The sequence below is a fragment of the Oryzias melastigma genome, linkage group LG11 (genome assembly GCF_002922805.2).
Source record: "Oryzias melastigma strain HK-1 linkage group LG11, ASM292280v2, whole genome shotgun sequence".
Lineage (NCBI taxonomy): Eukaryota > Metazoa > Chordata > Actinopteri > Beloniformes > Adrianichthyidae > Oryzias > Oryzias melastigma.
Window position 1 is genome coordinate 24403620 of NC_050522.1, and position 7629 is coordinate 24411248.

At 38.7% G+C, this 7629-nt stretch overlaps 1 long non-coding RNA gene across 1 annotated transcript in view; it reads right to left on the reverse strand.

Annotated features, from left to right (window-relative positions):
* Positions 1 to 1489: 1489 nt before the first annotated feature.
* Positions 1490 to 7629, reverse strand: part of LOC112162701 — a 41357-nt gene continuing 35217 nt past the window's right edge. Inside the window, exon 5 of the long non-coding RNA XR_002922134.2 lies at positions 1490 to 3617. This is a non-coding gene — a long non-coding RNA (uncharacterized LOC112162701). The remainder of the gene's footprint in view (positions 3618 to 7629) is intronic.

Sequence of the window (7629 nt, forward strand, 5' to 3'; positions counted from 1 at the left end):
ACTCAAACTGGGAAAAAAATAAAAAGCCTGAAGCCTTAAGGATTGTAAACAAAGTGAAGCTCTGCTGCTGCCAGCTCGGGGGAGGGGTTTCCTCAGGTGCCGATGTATTTTATGAACTTCATCTCCTTGTTACGGCCGTGGACGTATTTTATTTTATTTTTTCTCTTTTGTTTTGTGTATTTCCGTCAGAGTGGGACTTCTTTCCTTTTTAGTGGATCTTTGTGAGTCCTTCTGTGTTTAGTATTTTCAGGTGTGGCGCTGGAGGGCGTGGCTCCATTGGACACCAGCTGATGCTTTAAGCACCGTTTGGACCTCCAGCCCAGGACTGCAGCCAGTCTCCACCTGTGATGTTGTTAGTTTTTGCGTTGTTTTGTGTTTATTTCTCACTCTGTTGTTTAGTGTTTGTTCATTTGAGTGAAGCTGTGGGGCGAACCGCCATTTTGTTTAAGTTTTCTCCTGTTTATGTTGGTCCAGTCCATGTTTGCAGGTAAGCTTCCTGGGTTCAGTTGGATCTCACTGAGATGATCCTGTTTGAGCATCTTTTATTTTGAAAATAAGTTATTTAAACTTTTTTTTACATTTAAAATAAATTAATAAATGCATTTGTATGGCAGAAAGAGGCAATACTTCGTACCGAGTGAGGTCTGAGTGGTGCTTAGACGTCCTGTGGCTGATGAGCTGATGGGAATCAGGTGTGGAGACATCCAAACCGACTGCACGCTGGGGCTGATGGGAGATTGAGTGCAGTCAGCCACTTTTCACAAAAGCTGCCGCAACTTCAGGGATTTTATGACGCAGAAATCCTAAAAATCCGGAGGATCCGATTAACTCAGACTGAAGAGTCAAAGTTAAGTCAGTCAGACTTTAACTTCACAGAACCTCCAGATTCAGAACTCGTAACACGCTACACGTTAGCCGCATTAGAAACGTTAACCACGTTGGTAACACTTCCTTTTACACTACAGTACTTCTTATGGAATCTACTCAGTACTAACATGGTACTTGCTGTGTATTTAGGGGTGTCAGGGGTGGGCAAACGTTTCGGCTTGTGGCCCACAAAGGGTTCTGACCAGGAGCAGGTGTACGGGGTGTTCGGTAACCCACCTCGTTAGACAGAGATATAACATAAAAATCTAGATGAAAACGTGTTTTATTTTTGATTAATAATATGTATTTATGAAACAGAACATTGTGGGAGGGTTTATTTCAAAACTATGTGATTTTAGTTCTGATTTTAGAGCCAATAGGACCGATGGTTTGAAGTTCTTCAGGGAACTTGGAGAAATGCTGCATTCATGTCATGTCGGAAAGATCGGAAAAATGAGCGTCCGACTCGGAAAACACAAAAATGACAAACATAAATGCGAATGATTTCCTGCACTTTAACGAAGTTCAATGTATTTATAGTGTGCAATAGCCAAAATAAAATAGGGTAATAAAGCAGACAAAAGTGTTGCAGAAATCGGGGGCTCGTCCGGGATAAATTGCAATTTATTTATTTTTTTTGTGACTAGAAGTCGTCCTTTTCATATCCTAATTTGTCACATAATTTAATCCCTTTTAGGGGGTCAGATTAAATAGATTTAATCCGCTTTAGGGAATATTTGTGTCTAAAATGTTTGATTTTAATTTTTTAAGATTGTAGAAAATAGATTAAGTTGTTGCTATTCTGATTCTTCTGGTTGAAAATGCTATTCACACAGGAAGTTGTATATAATATTGAATTATTGCTCTGATGTGAGTTTCTGAGACCTTTTACCTGAAGGTAGATTTCAGTAGAAATGTTTCCTCAGAATGTAGAATTTTGTGATTAACGTTTATCTAACAGACATCTCGTGGTAAGTTTTCATTTTTGCTTCACTCAGGCTTCAGCCTCTTTGTTTGCTCTCAGTTTTCTTCAAAGCTGATAACCTATAATTTCTTTTTATTGACTAAAGTGCCTAAAGTGACTCATCCAATTATGCTTTCAGCACTTCTGTGATAAAAAGAAACACAATTATTTGTCATTATTACACCAGATGACCATGAAATGGTGGATTTTATTTATTATTTATTGTTTTTTGTGACAGTTTTTGTTTAACTTTTGGTCTTTAGGTTAAGAATATGTATTTAGCACTTTGTGCTACGATGTAAGAAAAGAGCTTTATGAATAAAGGTTTTTTTAAACAACGATTTGCATTACAGTACCAACTCAACAGTGTTGGCGTACGCTCTCCTGAATGCTCACTGACATGTTGGAATTGGGAATCGAACCGACACTTTCCCAGCTGGAAGACGACCTCTCCACTGGAAGTCTGGAATCACAGATTTCCCACATTTGTCCCCAAGCCAAACAGAGTAATTGGGGTTAAAGAAAGGTAACCAGCAGGTCTTTGTGGGGATCAGAGAGCCGAATCAAAGCAGAACCGTGAGGGCGGCGCTCCACCAATCAAATGTTTATGGTAGAGTGGCCAAACAGAAGTCCGTCCTCACTGGAAGGTGCTCGCCGTCCCGCTGGGAGTTTGTCAGAAACCCCTTAAATGAGCGAGGGAGAAACCTTTGATCTGATCGAACAAAGAAACCGGGGTTACAACTCCCCTCGACGTGAGCGCCGCCAATCACCGCCGTGATGTCAGCGAGGAGTCCAGCGTGGAGACGGCGGCGTGCTGTGGGAACATTCGTCTGCAAGAGTTTATGCAGAACGGAGGAAAAGATGATGGAAATGAGGAGCAGAGAGAAGAAGAAGTCGATGGGCAACAGAGAAAAAGACAAATATACTTTAATTTTCAGAGATTCAATCATTTCTTAAAAGATTTGTCTTTAACATTCCACTCACTTTTGACCTATTTTCAAATCGTTCCCACTGATGATTTAATTATAATTATCTCGTTTATAGCCAAAATCAAAAAAATCTGTCATTTTCTAGGTCAAAGTTTCCACAGAAATGTATCAGAAATTCAGCTCTAAATCTGAATAAGCTCCTCCCATTTGCTGAGAGTTCTCTATTTACACCCCACCCCCTCCCGCTAGCTTACAGCCCCTCACAGCTCCGACCTAACTTTATAGGTGGAATGTCGAAGTTTCCAGCCAGGGCCGGACTTGCCATTAGGCAAAGGTAGGCGATCGCCTACAGAGCTGAACACTTAACAAAAGTGTCTAAAATACATTTTTTTTACCCATCATTATTTAATAAAAGCACCCCAAATTACAGAAATGGCACCAGACTGATCCTGAAAGTTAACTCTTTGGAGCCGACGTGCATCTGTGAGATCAGCATAAGATCAAACGTATTTGAATATTCTTGAGATTTTATTGAATTAAAGAGAGAAAATAGCCTTTATTTGTAGTTTTTGGACAGAAGGGATCTTTTATTTTAATAAATAAGGCAGAAGATGAATGTCGATCGACGGCTGGAAAGCATAAAACCTGCTGTGGTGGGCGGAGCCTAACAGAGCTGTCTTCTGTTAGATATCCAACAACGAGGAAATCAATCATATTACAGATTTTTGGGATGTGGACCAACATGGCATTGTCTAAAAATTGTGGAAAATCTGTGGTTGACCGCGGAAGTCCCGCAAGCAGCTCAGAGTAGACAGACACGCCTCCACCTGTGTGCAGACTCCAGCCGAGCAGAACACCTGAAAGGAAATACAGGTAGATCAAACTTTACTGATGTTCCTCTATCAACAGAAACTGTTTCTATATGTGACCCAAAGAAATCTCTAAATTTCGCCTGGATTATTTTTTTTGTGTTTTCATTCAAAAACATGTCAATTAGTTCGCTAAAAAAATTTGTTCTTGTAGTTTTTAAAAAAAATAAATAAAAATAACACCTAAAACTTTCATTCTATGTTGTAAAAACAGTTCATTAAACATTTTTGGGGTTTCCACAGCAGAAAGAATTCCTTTATTCCAGACGGAATTTTCTGTTTTTGCATGATTTTGTGTAAATATAACGTGGAAAAATGACTAAATAAACTTAGAGTCACACAGGAGAGATTATGCTGATTGAAATGATACCAAATAAGCAACCAGATAGTCTTTCAAATTGAAAATACAGAGTTTTAGGCTGGCGTATGTTAAATTTAATGTTTTTTCAATTAAAAATAATATATATAAAATACACATATTTAACATTCAAGTGTGATTTGAGGATATTGCTGTCTAAAAGTGGACCAGTATTGAATATATTTGACGCTTAACACTAGAACAAAATAATACAAACGCTACAGGGGGGCCCCATGTTTCTGTTCGTCTGGGGCCCCCAAACGGCTCAGTCCGCCACTGTATCCAGGTGATAAACAATATTTATCAAGTTGCTTTTAAAAACAGTCCTTTAATGTTTTTCTCCAAAAATGGCGTCTTGACAAAGTTTGTTAATAAGAACTTTACTCAAATGTACGTAGAGTTTACATTTCATCATCCCAGTTTCAGTGTGAAAAGCCTTTTGTTTGTTTTACTCATTTGTGGCTCAGTGAGCTGGTTCCTCACGCCGCTCTGTCACGGTTCACCATCAGTTCACTGTCACACGCTTTGTTTGTTTTTCCACCTCCAGTTCAAGCTGAGGGTCAGATTTGGTTCCCCCTCCGTACTTCCCTTCCCGTTCTCTGGAAGGGAAGTACGGCCCAACAGACGATGCGTTGATTTCATCGGGCAGTACTCAGCTTAAAGATCCTTTAAATTGAGTTTTAATGGCTGTATATGAGAACTGGACTGAGTGACCCTTCCCCCATGGCGTTCCAAACAGGAAGTAACCTCCAAAATCCCCCAGACTTCCTTAGAGAAACAAACGGCTATCACTCAGTCTTTCTGCATTGATACCGAGTTATAAATTGACCAATCAGGTGCCTCAATTAAAAGTAGGCGGAGTCTACTGGGTGCTTGTACTGCCACGTCCAACCTGTCAATCAAAACCTTTGATTTAACAGTTTTTGTGTAACCTGATATTTATTATCAGGGGTGTGGCATTCCAACAAGCTGACTCCTGATTGGTGGAAGCGGTTCCCTTAACTTTATTCAAGGGGACGGTTATTTCTCCAGTAGAGAGATCCGCGTCCCACTTGTGGGATTAAGGGAAAACGAATTTCTTCACGTGGACGTACTCCAAAGTACGATGGAGTATTAAGGTCATAATAATAATATAATAAGATTTAAAGTCAGAAATTTACATCTTAGAATCTCAATTTAAAACTTTAAAGTTGTAATTTGAAAACATTTTTTTTTTGCTTGTAAACTGGCCCTCATACTCTATTGTACTGAAGCACAGAAATGCATAAATACTGAACCTGATTGCTAGCTAAAAATGCTAAAGCTGATAGCTGAAAATGCTGAAGCCTAAAGCTTAATAAAATATTAGCTAAATGCCAAATTAGCCAAAAAAACTGGGAAAACGTTTATTTTTCCAAAACAGCTAGCATATTACTAAAGTATTAGCTAAACTTCAAATTATCCTGAAAAACTGGAAAAATGTCGAAATTAGCCAAAACAGCTAGCATATTGCTAAAATATTAGCAAAATTTCAAATTACCCTAAAAAACTGGAAAAAAAATGTCTAATTTTGCTAAAAACAACTGGAAAATTGTTCAAAATATTAGCTAAAGTCAAAATTAGCCTAAAAAATGAAAAAATGTCTAAATTAGTCAAACGGCTAGCATATTGCTAAAATAAAGCTAAACTCCAAATTACTCTAGAAAACGTAGTAGCTGCTGAACATTTTGAAGTTTGAATTGTCTCTAGCTGAAAATATGCAGAAGTTCACAAGTTTCAAAGTCTACTAAGTTTTTGAATAATTTGAGTAATTTCCTGAATTTCGGTGAAAGTGCGATTGAGTTTCTGTGAGCTGAAAAATGTGCTGAAAGGAGCAAGAGAATCACTCGTGTGAATGCTGTAAGGCACACAGACAAAATAACTGAATTAATAAATCACTTTTTTTTTTCATTTGCCACTTCCACCCCCCTGTGAAACATTTTATTGTTCCACCACTGCATAAAATGGATGTCATGTATTGTTTGTGGTGACAAAGATGACCGGCGACTATTGATGATGTCATCAACTGAATTTGTGGACACATGCTATGTCTGAGTTCCTACCCTAATCCCTAACTACTAAAAACTATGTTGTACAGAACTACATTCGGACACGATGTACGCTATTTTTCTTTCATATTTCTATACAATGGATATCATGTCACCAATTTCCAGAGGTCAAAATCAAATCAATACGAACATTTCACAACGTTTATTTATGACTCTAATGTTTTAATGATGAAACTGTGGATGGTTTAGTCGAAAATCACATTTAAACACGTTTTTTTTCTTCAGAATTGTTTGACTGCAATGCATCGTGGTCTATATTTGCTAATCTTGTGAACATCGATGCACGCTAGTTTTTCGCAAAGACCTCTGGGAAATTTCTAGTGCACTCAATGTTGGAATTGAAGATTCAGACATCACTGGAAAATAGTGAACACACTATATAGTGAGTAGGGAGAATTCGGACATAACCTACAATTACAAATCGAGTTCCCTAGAAATTACCCAAAAGTCTTTGCAAAAAAACAGTGTGCATCGATGGTCACTAGATTAGTTACTATAGACCACAATGCATTCCCTTTGAACAATCTTTGTAAAAAAATGTGTTTAAATTTAATTTTTTACCAATTCACCATCATCAGAACACAGTAAAGTCATAAACACGACGTCGTAAAATGTTCGTATTTTTTAGACTTTCACTTTATAAAATCGGTGATGTCATATCCACGGATTGGGAAAAAAAATGTTTTTAAAATCCAGAGAACTGGAAACGTTTTTAGTGGTTAGGGTGGGAATTCGGACATAGCCTTAGTCAGTGAGACGTGTTTGTCTGGGTCGTTTTGATCAGCGAACCACTTCCACCAATCAGGACTGGGCTTGTTGGAAGGCCACACCCCTACAAATAGTAAGCAGGCTACACAAAGTCTGTCAAACGTTTAGAGGATTGGACGTGGGGGCCATCAGCAGTACTGGAATCCAGCTGGCTCCGCCTACTTTTATTGGAATTGTAGGTTGTGTCCGAATCCCCCCCCAATCACTATATAGTTCTTTCCGAATCTACAAATTCCAAAATTCGAGTGCACTCAAAATTTCCCAGAAGTCTTTACGAAAAGCTAGCATCCATCGATGCTCACTAGATTAGCGAACTGCGACAGACTGGCGACCTGTCCAGGGTGAACCCCGCCTTCGCCCCTCAGATAGGCTCCGGCACCCCTGCGACCCCGACAGGGAAGAAGCGGACAAGAAGATATAGACCACAATGCATTGCGGTCGGACAATTTTGAACAAAAAAAGCTTGTTTAAATGTAATATTTGAACAAACCGTCAGAATTTTCACCACCAGAACACAGTGGAGTCACGAATAAACGTCGTGAAATCTTCGTTTTTCTTCGATTTTCACTTCGTGAAATTGATGACGTCATATCCGGTGTTTAGAAAAGCGAAAAAAAGGGTCAGAATTACCTTTAAAATATAGCGCACTATATAGGTTTTTAGTAGTTAGGGGGAATTCCGACAAAGCTGAAGATTCGGACAGCACTAGAAAATAGTGAACGCACTAAATGGGAAGTACGGGGGAATTCCGACATAGCTCTTTTTTTTTTTTTAGCTAATTTTAATC